Source organism: Schistosoma haematobium, chromosome 2 (genome assembly GCF_000699445.3).
Source record: "Schistosoma haematobium chromosome 2, whole genome shotgun sequence".
NCBI classification, from domain to species: domain Eukaryota; kingdom Metazoa; phylum Platyhelminthes; class Trematoda; order Strigeidida; family Schistosomatidae; genus Schistosoma; species Schistosoma haematobium.
Genome location: NC_067197.1, coordinates 43,231,775 through 43,245,385, shown reverse-complemented (window position 1 = coordinate 43,245,385; position 13,611 = coordinate 43,231,775). Strand labels below are relative to the sequence as shown.

The 13,611-nt window shown below is 34.5% G+C and overlaps 1 protein-coding gene across 1 annotated transcript in view; it reads left to right on the top strand.

The window, feature by feature from the left end:
- MS3_00010844 (uncharacterized protein) overlaps nt 1-13,611 on the top strand; it is a gene marked incomplete at both ends in the record, with an annotated part of 31,592 nt that overhangs the window by 2,116 nt on the left and 15,865 nt on the right. The gene's annotated exons all lie outside the window — the stretch shown is intronic.

Sequence of the window (13,611 nt, the reverse complement as noted above, 5' to 3'; positions counted from 1 at the left end):
ATCGATCAATGTTAGCACCATCACTGAAAACTTGAGAGTACTGAATGACTGTTTCATTTTATTGTAGAACTCATCAACAGTATACATCCTCAATTCTGCCTTGCAAGATTCAATACTCACTGCTAAGGAGTTCCGCAGTAGGATGAAATAGCCGTCCAGTTCTTCCAGGTTTTCTATCGTGGTCTAACTTCAATCGATTCATGATCTCAACTATTAAAATTACTATAATATTCACAAAACCCCTTCAAATATATTTAATGTTATTAAATGGGATTGAATAGAACAAGATATTATGTTTTTATTCATTCATTGTTTACTTGTATCTTCCTGTTGATGTTTAGGACTGTAAATGATTAGTCTCTTAATGGTATATGTGCTTCCTGTGTAGATTGCTTAGATGTTGCCTTAATTCACACAAGCATTCTAAGCAAAGATGGATAGTAGTTAGCCGTAGAATCAGGGACACACGTTTCGTTCTATTTGGGACTCGTCAGCTGGATGTACCTACATCTCAGAGTTGATGTTCACTCTGGGATCTCATAGCATAAGCAAATGGTTACCAAGATACGGTAGCTAAGTGGATAACATGATGATAGTTGAAGCGAACGGTACTAGGTTCAAGTTCTGGCTGGAGTGAACATCAACTCTGAGGTGCAAGTACATTCATCTGACGAGTCATGGATTCCACTGCAAGCCACTATTCATCTTTGCAGAGTATATTTTATGATTAGAAAACTCATTGACATTCATGATTACACATTAATGAATCTTTTTTTAGTATTCAAGTATCATGAATAGATGATTGTGATATTGTGTATTTAGTTATAAGCAAGATTGAAATGTAGTTTATTAATAGAGTTGAATACACATGTTTCTTACTATTTGAATATTGTCATCTGTCAAATTGTAACATACACACTTTTACTGTGGGATTCGAACACAGTGCTTTAGACACTAACAACTTCAACAGTTGATTCTTCTCCTTTCTTTAATTAATTGGGTAAATTCTTCAAAATATCAATTTAGGGGTTGTGGAGATGATTAAATTTTTGACTGAGATCATGAATTGATTGATGTTAGACCACTATTGAAAACCTGGAAGCATTGGATGTCCATTTCGTCCTATTGTGGAACTACTACTCAGCAGTGCGCATGAATGAATGAATATAGGGTAAAATCTCTTTTTTTTCAATGTTTACACAAAAGGTTTTGTCTGAGTTATTAAATGATATTAAGATCACAAAGAAACCTACATTAGGCAATCAATATATGACACCTTAGTAACGTACATCCACGATCCAATCATGGATTTTACTCAAAATGTCCAAGTTACAGGGTGAGATCATGACATTTAGATCAATAAATCGATAATAATGATTAAGATTTTCACGTTTATTCCATTTAATAGTATTGTGTGGTTATTTTCATTATCTTTGGTGGGTACCTACCACTCATCCGACATGGTTACACTTAACTGGTCACAGATCCTTACTAGATCTATGAAATTTTCAGTCTAACAATTTAAAGAATATTAGATAAAGATGTTTCTCCTACTGTCGTCGAATTTATAAATATTTAACCACATAAACATTGGTTCAAGGAGGCACTAAATCCATATGCGCTAAATAAATCCGGGTGCCTAAATCGAAGGTGGTTTTCTTAAGAGGACATACCCAGAGCCATTCGACCTAAAAGTCTGATCCACAAGGTAGCGAAGCAAAGTCAAGAGCTGCCGTCACGTGGTGAACGGTGACCAATAATTGGTTCATACGTCATTGATTCCCTTAGGAGCCTGGAGCCCATGCACACCATTGGTTTGGAATGAGGGTTTTCCAACTCCCCTAGGTGGATACTCCGTATCCATAAACTCGGATAAAGTGCCAAATATTCACTTTTCGTCCTCTCAATTTCGTAAACAACAATAATGATGAGAGAAGGTAGTGAGTAGGACTTCCCTGTCATTGGCTACATGCACGTAGCTATGTGAGAGCATTTGAAGTGGGAGAGTTGACTCTCCCCACTGTCGACCGTATCAGGGTATATAGGGGGGTAGGGTGAATTTCTATCTATAATTGTCAGAAATAAATTTGATAATGCTCACCCTCCATTAAAAAGCGATAATTCCGTATAATGACCAATATGTTTTTTCGAGTAATGAATTTTATCGGAAGGGGTTTGTGGAGATTTTAAAAATTTCACAGATTGAAATCATGAATCAATTGAAGCTAGACCACCATGAAAAACCTGAAAGCACTGGACGGCCGTTTCGTCCTAGTACAGGACTTCTGAGAAGTGCGCATCCACGATCCCGCACCTCGCGAGATTCGAACCCAGGACAATGTTTATGTTCATTAATTAATTAAATGATTACATAATTCATTCATTCATAATGATTTCATAATTAACATTATCCATGAGAATCTAATAATCAATTTTGAAAGAAATAACCATAGCAACAATTTTAAAATTATGATTAGAATGGAGTTTGTAAAGATTATAGTGACTTTATTGATTGAATTCATGAGTTGGTCACTATACTGTATGCGGGATCATAAATACTCATTGTTGAGAAGTCCCATACTAGGATGATATGGCCGTCCAATACTTTCAGATTTTTTCATGATGATCTAGATTAGATCGACTCATGAATTCAACTATTAAAATTACTACAATCTCCAGAAACCTTATTTTGATCATAATCATCATGTACTCACTAATGACTGACTCCAAGATGATTTCCTGGAGTTCTAGTGAGAAGCCGTATCGAATAGATACAAGTATCTACCACAGACAATGGAAGAATGATTGTACAATCATTCATGGGTCGACTGAAGTTAGATATTAATACCGTTGAATGTCGGCTCAGTGATTTACAGGCTAAGCGTTCACGCTTGAGACTGATGGTCTAGGGTTCGAGTTCCGCGTACGGAATTGTAAATACAGGCCAAATGTACTCATCAATTCTACAATATTCAATAAATGTGTCGTATCCAGCTATTTTTTTATAGTTATCTTTCAATTCACCATTATCAACAGCTCTTCTTTTCACACTTTATTTCTCTACTTTTATTTCCATCCATTTACATCAGAGAAGTTCCAGTATGAATAGTTCTAGTATGAATCTACTTCAAAGTGGATGTATACTTTTTTTTCTAACGAATGTCTACTGAAATGAATAAAGTTTTTACTTTACCTGAACAACTTCAAAGTATATTGATTATAGCAACATCTAACTGTCTCATCTAAAGTTGTAACTTCATACTAGAACTGATCATCTTGTTGGTTCTTTATCATTTTCAATAATTTCCATAGGAAAATCTATTCATTAGTAATCATAATAAGTTTATTCAGTACAATACGTTTAAATTAGACATTAACGTCGTTGAATGTTGGCCAGTTTAATGGTTTAAAGGTTAAGTGTTTGCTCTTTAGACCGATAGGTCCTGGATTCAGATCTCGCTAGGCAGAATCGTGGATGCGTACTGTTGACGTGTCCCACAATAGGACGAAACGGCCGTTCAGTGCTTCCAGGTTTACCATGGTAGTCAAACTTCAATTGACTCATGATAAAAAAATTAGCGCTTATTAAAATGTTTTCAAGAGTCAATATCCATCTTCTATTTTCAATCAAAGAAGATTTCTTCGAGTTTAACCAGTTCAATGATTTTTCTTATCGTCTTATCCATTATTCATAAGGTTCAGTATATCTGTCTCTTGTTCTTTTTTCTTAAAAAGATTTGATAAATAATTGAAATATTCAACAACAACAAAATTATAGATACTATACATCAGAATGTAGAATGATGTTACAATTCGCTAATTATTAATCCACTTCAACCTACCCTTGCTCCCCCGCCATAAGTCATAATTGATATTAGCTGTTAGTGAATCACAGAGATCTAAGAACTATTTGATAATCACGTAACTTTAATAGTTAAATTCATGAGTCAATCTATGTTAGAGCATCATTTTAAACCTGAAATTAATGAACAGTCATTTCGTCCTAGTATAGGACTCTTCAGCAGTACACATTCATTATCATACAACCGGGAATCGAACTATTGAGTTTTACTTCATTATTAATATTGAACTCATTAATAATATATTTTATTAATCCCATATGAAAGTGAACTTACTCCATTTGTATTCATTTCGGAAATCTATATATCAGGATACTTATCTTAGTCAGAGTTACTCTTTACTTGATTAAAGGTACACATTCTTCTCAGAAATTGATCAGGAGTTAAGAGTACATTATTATTACTATTACTATTATTACCAGAAGTGGCTTTGTGGAGATTGTAGACTGATATTTCCTGGGTTCTTATCTCATGAGGCGGGATCGTGGATGCGTACTGATGAGGAGTCTTACAATAAGACGAAACGATCGTCCAATGCTTCTAGATTGAACATCTACACATTTACATCTTTTCAAATATCCTAAATTTAAGATTAACTATGACTAACTACCAGTATAACTAAGAGAGAACAGTATTTATTCAATAATGATTTATTATATATCAGTATCATAAATAATAATAAGACTTATATACTACTACTACTACTACTACTACTACTACTACTACTACTACTACTACTACTACTACTACTACTATTACTCCTACCATATACTACTTATTTACCATGATAATTAATTTCTTTTAATTTAATCAATATTTTTGAATATCCGGTCAAGAAAAACAATTGTTTATTTTCTATGGTAATTATTTATCTATATATTTATTACGTGGAAGGGGGAGGGGAGGGGTGGAAGGGAAAAGTAAAGAAAACTTATCAATAAACAAACCAAAAAAATTTATTGATTTTAAGGATAATTTATTGTTACCTAGTCAATAGTGTTTCCTTGTTGTTGTTGCTGGATGGATTCATCTTCTTTCATGTAACTATAATAAACATTCATGAAGAGACATTAAAGAAGAAGAAGAAGAAAAGAACCCGGATGATAAAGTGAAAAGTAGAATTACAATAGCGATGATTATGAATTATATTTTATAAGAATAAAAATATAATAAGAATATAATCTATATGCTGTGTAGTTTATTGAATTCATCCGTTCCTGCCCTCGAATACCATAGTACGGTTGAGAGGAGGGAGAGTGAGTTCACCCTCTCGAAATGTTCTCATATGGCCACGTGTATACAACAACGGTCAGGGATGTCTTACTCACTGACTTCTCGCGGCATTATTGTTGTTTACGAAATTAAGAAGATAAAAAGCAAATGTCCGACGCTTTAACCGCGTAGGTGGACACGGGCACATGGGCTCCACGATCCTGAAGGAATAAATGGTGTATCAACCAATTATTGGTCACCGGCTACCATGGGACTAAATCGCTCGATATTGCTCCATTGCCTTATGGATTAGACCTTTAGATCGAATGACTCCGGGTGTGATCCCCTTAGAAAATCACCCGGGCAGTATCACAGCCAACACACACAAACCAACTAACTTGTGTGGCGTATATGTATTCAATGCCTCATTGTACCAATATTTATGTATTCAAATAAATAAATAAATAAAGAGTATATAATCTTGAGATGTTGGAGAAGATTTATAACTCAGATGGATGATGTCGATGAAGTTTTGTTCTTTGAGCTCGATGGTTTGATCGTGGAGCTCTCATCGTTCTTCTGAACGACATCATCAGGAGAACGACGAAAGTTCCACGATCAAACCATCCAGCTCAGAGAACAAAACTCCATCAAATGTATATAATCTATTGAGAAGCAACACACTGCATTGGTAATTTCACATTAAATCATTCACTATGTTCATTACCTTATTTGAACATTATCGCTATGGTTGGCTTGATCAACTACAAGTCACCATATTGAATCTTTTGTAAATGCTCTCATTACAAAGTGTTCATATTTCACTTTCTATGGAAAGTATTCACTTCATGCATATTGACCTATTTCATTGTTATCACTGAGTAGGTTTATTTGAGTTCAGATATCGCATCATGCAATCACCAACACAAAGTTGACTGTTCCATATTATTGTATTAGAAAAATGAAAATCACATGTTATGAAGTTAGTAGTAGGTGTTAACTTGTACATTGAAACTCGATACAGACAGTTTGGTAGAGTTATGAATAATTGCATATGTCTCTTGGATACACACCCACCCCACCCACACAGACACACACACAGAATTCACAGATCAGATGATAATGATGACCCCTAAATATTAATGTATGAAATCCACATCCACACCCATACTCACACACCCACAAGGGCATAAACAGATGAGAGTAATGTTCCTCGTGTCAGTAAATTCACCCGCATTCAATCCTGTTGTCCGTTGTATAGATGCCTAGTTGTCATGACAATGAAGCTGATGACAATAAATTTCTCATTTATTTAATTACCCCTTTTTCAAACGAGTCAGAATTATGATTTATTTTAGGCTATTTTGATTACTATCACTGTAGTAAACGAGGAAACAAATGAGGAACAACTAAATGTTTTTGAAAACAAAATTACAGAATCTCTTAGTAAAATCTGAGAATTATACTGTAGATACTTCATTTGCAAAATGTCAATCAATTGTCTCAGAATTGATTGTTCCTTCATTTCCACACCAATCACTCTCTTTGTTCTCGTTCTCTTTTCTTTGATCTTCTTAACCTTCTGCTGCCAGGCATTTCACTTCTCATTCATGATCCATACAACTTCTATCTGTCGACATCAGTAACACATACCACACCACTACTACTACTACTACTACTACTACCACTACATTGTAGACACTTGTCATTATAATGATTATGATGTGATGTGGATGATAAGAGAGGTGTTCGTTGTTATTTCTTCATGTTGATGAAGTTTATTGAAATTCACTATATCTATCAACTTATATGTATGTTATGAAAGGATTTACAATAGGTTGAGACAGAAGTTTCCTATTCATTTCATTTAGAACTTAACAACTTTTGATATGCTATTGTACACTAGTGGGATTGTCGTCGCTTAGCTTTCAGTGGTTGTCTAATTGAGATCGATTCGTGATCTTAATAAAAGCGTTCACGTGAGAGACCGAAGTTCTTGGGTTCGAATTCAGCGAGTGGGATCGTGGATGCGCATTTCTGAATTGTCCTATAATACGACGAAACGGTTGTCCAATGTTTCCAGGTTTTCCATGGTGGTCTAGCTTCAATTGACTCATGATCTAAACTATTGAAATTACTAGACATTTGTGAAGAGCTACTCCTAGTTGGTTTCTATGTGAATTTCATTTTGATCATTTTATCTAGAAAGAAACTGATGTTTTCATAATTAAACCATCATGTCAAGAAGATGTAGTTTGAACAAAACTATCCTCTTCAGATGTAGCTCTTCTCTTAATCACTTACTTACATCTATAACTCCTAATGGAGCATAGGCTGCTGACCAGCATTCTCCAACCCACTCTGTCTTGGACCTTCTTTTCTAGTTCTATCCAATTTTTTGTTCATTTTTCTCATGTCCGTCACCATTTCTCGGTGTAATGTGTTCTATGGTCTTCCTCTTCACTACTATCTCATAATTAGTTTCATCAAACATTCTTGTGTCTTCATACAGTATGTGATGAATATGTATCCGACTCAATTGGTATTGTCAATAGTGATATATCCTACTGAATAATGTTAACTTCTCTTATTGAAATAACCTTTCCATTACGTAACACTAATATTTATTATTTATATAAGTACAAATAACTGGGAAAGGTGTCAAGTGATCAGTTTAACCTACGGTGTAACTTTAATCGACTAAAGTGTAACCCTGACTGACCTAAGTATCCTTATGTATATTCTCACAATGAATACAAACAGAGATTGTAGAATAGTACATCCTAGAATAAATTGTTACAATACATTATGAATGAACTCTATATGAATAATTAAAGCTCAATAGTTCAAATCCCGCTTATGAGATAGAAGATCCCGGTATTGATTCATTAATGAAGATCATTTTTTTGAATATCAGGTTCAATACAGGTTGGTAGGTATTCGGTTAGCAACTGAAATAAATAATCTCTATGATAGAATAAACAAAACTCAACTTGTATGAGTTTATAATTCGTTCAATAATGAATATCATCAAAATGATCAAAGATAGTCTATACTCAATAGACATTGAAATTATTTATAAAGGTCAAAAGTCTGTTATAATATCGAAGTTATTATTCATTGTAGATAGAATAGATAGACTATTCTGACCTAATTTATCACACCATATTAACTAACTAACTAACTAATCCGTCTGTCTATACTGTTCCGCTCTTATGTTACATTCTTCATGTTGCCAACTTATTATAGATAAGTTATATCATACGTTTTGAGTTTGTCTGTTTTGAGACTAAAAGGTTTCTTCCTATGTAATGTATAGACACCGAAATCTATGCAGTACATTCTAAGTTTTTGGTTTTAACAGATTTTTAAACATTGTAGAATGTTCATAGTTTAAGGAATGAACTGATCTTCATTTGAATCATCATTAAAATCCTGGAAGTTCTGGAAAGCTGTTTTGTTCTAGTATGAGACTCCACCGCAGTACTCATCCCCGATCTTTAGTCTTGCAAATGAAAGCTTAAGTCTTAAAACCTTAAATGTTATGGTATGGTCGAGAGTGGGGAGAGTTAGCTCTCCTTCTTCAAATGCTCTTACATGACCATACGTATGCAGCCACTGTCAGGGAAGTTTTACTTAATGCCTTCTCGCATCATTACTGTTGTTTACGAAATTGAGAGGACAAAAACAGAATTCCCGGTGCTTTAACCGAGTTGGTGGATATGGAACCAATAGTGCATATAGACTCCATGATCCCGATGGGATAAATGACACATGAACATACTATTGATCACTGGCTACTATAGGACTGCATCTCCTTACGTTGCCCCACTGCCTTGTGGATCAAACCTCTAGGGTGAAAGCTCGGGATATGATCCCCTAAGAAAACCACCGGGTACGGTTTAGGCACCCGGGTATTATCACAGCCCACATAAACATATCAAGGGACTTGAGTGGTGCATATGTATTCGGTGCCCCTTTGCACCAATATTTATGTGTTCAAATAAATAAATAAATAATAAATCGGGGTCTAATGGTGTTCATATCTAACTTCATTCAATGAACGATATCACTTGACTAACTTTTATTGCCTACGATGTTTTAGGTGCATAGTGATTCAGTCATTGGCATCAAAATCCTGAATACAAATGTTTGTGAGCTTCTATACAACTTCTACTGTTTCCCAGTTCTCAGTAGTGATTCAGTTGAGATCTACTTTATCGGGATGTGTACACTCCTTTAGTAGGGACACATTCAATAACCAAGATCCATAAATGTAAATTATTTACAATAGAGATTACAACTAGCTTAAAGTTACTTTAAACGGTTCATCCTTGATCTTTACTCTTTATTATTATATAAGCCTGTTAATATTCCCTATCAGCTTGTGGACATAAAGTGTGACAATCTGGAAAGTTTGGTGCTTATTTGACGTTTTCTGATACTGTTTGTTATCAGGAAGGTGGTTTTGTAGATACTGTAGTAATTTAATAGTTGAATTCATCAGTCAATTAAAGCTAAACTACCATGGATAACCTGAAAGTGCTGGACGACCGTTTTGTCCTAGTGTGGGACTCCTCTACTGCGCGCATCTAAGATCGCGCTTACGGGATCCATGATAGTCTAGTTTTAATCGACTCATGAATTCAACTATTAAATTACTACAATCTACACTAAACAGTCTTTTAAGTAATAATTATCATTTGCTCACTAGTGACTGGATTCAAGAGGTATTTCCTGGAGTTCTAGTGAGAAGCCGTTACCAGTGGAGTTCAACTATGTCTTTTGTGAAGTAGTAACTCACTGAAGACAATGGTGGACGGTGGCTCAATTTTCTAGATTGGTTGAAGTTATATATTAACACCGTTGGACACCGACTTAAGGGATAAAAATTAATGTCTAACTATACTTGTTTCTATTAATATCATTATTATTAGTCTATAGTATTACTTAAAAAGAATTACTTTTTGGCAGAGTTTCATTCTGTAAGCTGGATAGTTTGGTCATTGAGCCTTCGGCTAGAAATCTAAACTTTATGTTGATGATGTTGTTCAGAATAAGGATGAAAGCTCCACCATCAAACCGTCCCTTATTAATATATATGCATACTGCGCATACGGTACTGGGTTCGAGTCCTAGAGTGAACATCAACTTTGAGATGTAGGTATTTCAAGCTGACGAGTCCCAAATAGGACGAAACACGCATCAAACTGGATTCCACTACTAGCCACTATCCATCTTTACTTATGAAAACTCTGTTTGTTTGCAGTCTAAATACGTAGTGTTCACTTTTAATACGATCTTTTTGTGCATATAATAATTGATACTACTATATAAAGTGTTAAGAACGTATTAAAAAGAATTCATAGTAGTATTATTAGAAATACTGAAAAGTTTTTTTTCTGACTTCCATTAAGAGTTATAACAAATTTGTTACAGCGTATGGCCTGATGCCCCAGTCGATATATAACATAATGATACCAACAATTTAGACAACAGTGATTCATCAACCGGAACAATGACGCATAAAGACGTACGAGTAGTCTCGAGTCTTTATCGGTCCTGCTTCCCGCCTAACCCTGCCTGTTAGAGTCCTGAACACCAATCTCAGCCTCCGCAATATGAATCATGTATTTCAAACATAGTGGGTTTATATACACCAACCAAACAGACTACATCATACCATAAAATAGAAAACAACATTTGTACAAGGTCTAGCCAAAAGTGGCTGTGAATGTGGAAGACTGTAATTAATAGACTGGGCATAACTCAAGAATAGTAAATCGTATAATAATAGTCTATAAGTCAAAATAAAGTTCAGAATAAGAGGAATATGAATGTGCATAGTTTAGGTACTTACTAATTATTTAATAAAAATATATGTATCATATCAGTACATAAATAGTTCTCAAAAGTTGCCATTCATAATTCTTGTCAGGATATAACTTAGTTAATTACTTACACCTGTTACTCCTCGTGGAGGAGAATAGGTCACCCACCAGCACTCTCTAACCAATCCTGTCTTGGGCAATCTTCTCCAATTCTTCCCAGTCAGGATATAACACCTCCCTTTTTTCAGAACTCGAAGTTTAGATTCTGACTTTATCCCCTGCCCCCTAAGAAATAGTGGTAATGATCAATAACACTTGATCTGAGATCATCAGAATGTTTATTCTTCTGAAATATTTTCACCAAATTTCTTCAAAATCTCATTAGTACACAATGGACCATTAGGGTAATCAGTATCGATCAACAATGTGTTAGGTTCTTGATCATCATTTGACATATCGTTAAAAACTTGTATCTCATTAACTGTGAAGTTATATGAAGATTTCAGTTACATTATTACTGACTATCAATTATCATAACTAATGATTAGAGATTGTAGGTGACATGGTTGAGAATCGATCAGAGTGGCGTGGGTGTATACACTCCCTTGTCTTTCTTTAAACTATGACATTAATATCGCTTCATATCTTTATTTCTACGATCTAATTCTTTCTTTATACACAATCTTTACTTTTATATATTACCACCAATGAGTCAAATGCTTTTATGAATTTGGTATTCATCTTGTTGTGTTAATGAGACATAGAGACTTGAACCGATGTATATATGTATGCCTGGTCCTACATTGTAGCTCTGTGACTGATTGATTAACTATCATTGAACTAATGAATATCAGATAGCACGAAACCAATGTCAAGGATTTCCTATCGCCAACTTTCAACCATCATGTTAGATTTTAACATAACTTACATGATATCAAGTGATTTAAACTAATTTTATCGATAGAATTTATTCACTATTCAGTAATCAATCATTTATAAGCTCGTACGATGTATTTACATATATTCTATGATATAATTGTGATACACTATGAACATTGATACTTAAACACTTACCTTTTTGAGAAGTATTGTTCTCTGAACTTCATGTAGAAGTTTGTGATGATGATGTCGTTCAGAAGAACGATGAAAACTCCACGACTGATCAAAATCATCAACCTGACCTACAAATCTTCTCCATCATCTCAACACTTATCTTTTGTTTAGATATCAGAATATTTCATCTATTAGATTACTTTATGGGCTTACAAACAAATCACATGATTTTTATGGTGTATATGTATTCAGTACCCCTCTGTACCAATATTTATTGTTCATGAGCACAAGACCGATAAGTTCTGGGTTCGAATCCCATGAGTGGGATTGTGGATGCTCATTGTTGATGAGTTCCATACTAGAATTAAACGACTGTCCAGTGCTTCTAGGTTTCCCATAGTAGTGTAGCTTGAAGTGACTCATGAATTCAACTACTAAATAACTGCAATCTCCACAAAACCTTTTCCCATTACTTACTTACTTACTTACTTACTTACTTACTTACTTATTTACTTACTTGCTTACTTACGCTTATTACTCCCAATGGAGAATAGACTGCCGACCAGCATTCTCAAAACCACTCTGTCCTCCACCTTCCTTTCCACTTCTATCCAATTGTTGTTCATTCTTCTCATGTCTTCATTTCTCGGCGTAATATGTTCTTCGATTTTCCTTTTCTCCTTTTGGCCTTGAGGATATCAAGTGAGGGTTGGCCTCGTGACGCAAATGGGTACTAGCGTTTTCGTTTAGCGAGTTAGTTTTCTACAGGATAGGATCGCTAACCCCATGCTCAACCCTTCTCCTTTATCCGGGACCTGGGACCAGCAAAATCCCAAGAGGGACTCCACGAGGAGTTTGATTACTTATTATTCTTGGATTTTTTATTTTATCAGAATATATCATCAGTCTTTATGATGAAATCTACTTCCAGTATCTATTAAACTCAACGTTAGATATTATGGTACTTGAATATTACATTTATGATCTATTAAGGATAACACATAACAATTTCTCATTATTATTATTATTATGCATTAATTTTTGTGATGCCATAATATAGTCATGGATCCATTCTTTGATGTCTACATTGTTCTTATCTCAGTGAAATATGTAGGAGACAAATAGATTAATGGGGCGAGTGTGAGTGTGTGTGTGTGTGAGAGAGAGAGAGAGGGGGGAGATTAGAGACAATAGTCATCAGCTCATTATACTTGCTATTTTAACACATAGTCTGATTGTCAACATTCACATTATGATATCATTGATTAGGATTATCCCACCTCTCCGAACCATCATCATCATCACCATCGTTATCATCATCATCATCAATAATAATAATAATAATAACAACAACAACAACGATGTCACTAACGGTAATAATAACGAGAACATTTTCACAAGTTAACCATCCTCCATATTTTACTTCTCTCTTTATATTCTCACCTTTTTTAACAAATCAAATAGAATACACTAATGTTTTAGGGAAAAAAAGGAAAGAAGAGAGAACAAAATAATGAATATTACATAATATCGAATGTCAATTTACCGACATTGTGTTTTGTTTCAGTTTTTCACATTCAATATTAATATGATTATCATCATCATCATCTTCATCAGTTGTATTGACTATACTGACATTTGCAACTTTGATTTGT